Source organism: Wasmannia auropunctata, unplaced genomic scaffold, assembly GCF_000956235.1.
Source record: "Wasmannia auropunctata unplaced genomic scaffold, wasmannia.A_1.0 LD311054.1, whole genome shotgun sequence".
NCBI classification, from domain to species: domain Eukaryota; kingdom Metazoa; phylum Arthropoda; class Insecta; order Hymenoptera; family Formicidae; genus Wasmannia; species Wasmannia auropunctata.
The window spans coordinates 1-844 of record NW_012051836.1 but is presented as its reverse complement, the minus strand read 5'-3'; the positions used below and the strand labels follow the sequence as shown (position 1 = coordinate 844).

Genomic DNA, 844 nt, shown 5'->3' with positions numbered 1-844 from the left:
TGGTACAAGACAAGAATTTACAGCCATTGTTTTGCCCTTGATTTTTGCAGCCACGATACAGGCGCCGCAGCCACCTTCGTGGCACATGGCTTTTGTGCCACGAAGTTTCGCATAATCGCGAATGTAGACATTGAGGGACGTGTCAGTTGGCATCGGTACGCATCCTGGTACTAGAAATGATTTTACAATCATAAAATCGTCATCAAAATTATAACTTTCTGTATATATAACATATACTTCTAAAACTCACCATCATAGTTAAAATTTTATAATTTTTAATTTAATTAACTTTTTACAATTGAATGTAATGATTTTTGTAATAATTGATAAAAATTTTACAGTTTTTAATATCATAATTAAATTTTTATAAAATACTCGAATACAAGATTTTTTTACTATTATATAATTTAAATTATTTCGAATTTTGATTATATCGAAAAATTTCTTATTTCCTACATAGTTTATATATTGCATATGAAAAATACGTACCGACGTACGAGCTTCCATTGATTGTGAAGTTAATAGTGTTTTTATTGGGTCTAAATTCTTCTGGACTAAATACGAATTGGAATGATAATTAGATGGCATTTTAACGTTATTGATACCGTTAAGTATGCAAAAATTAAGTTAAATATTCTAAAAATTTTTTTTATTTATTTTCACACTAGACAATATACAATATAAATAGGTAAGAAATGTATTATAGGATTTTCGTATTAAAATAAATCGAGATTTCAAGTGTTTTAAATTTGAAACAAAATTTGGCTTTATTTGCTGCACCTACGTTATAATAATTTTCGTACACTATACTCAACAAAGACTTACACTACTGCTGTTTCCATTT

The 844-nt window shown here is 27.6% G+C and overlaps 1 long non-coding RNA gene across 1 annotated transcript; it reads right to left on the bottom strand.

Moving 5' to 3' along the window:
- Positions 1-8: 8 nt before the first annotated feature.
- Positions 9-844, bottom strand: LOC105461010. Its single transcript, XR_975892.1, has 3 exons — positions 826-844; positions 490-554; positions 9-170 (listed from the first exon to the last, which is right to left on the bottom strand). It is a non-coding gene; the product is annotated as an uncharacterized LOC105461010 (long non-coding RNA).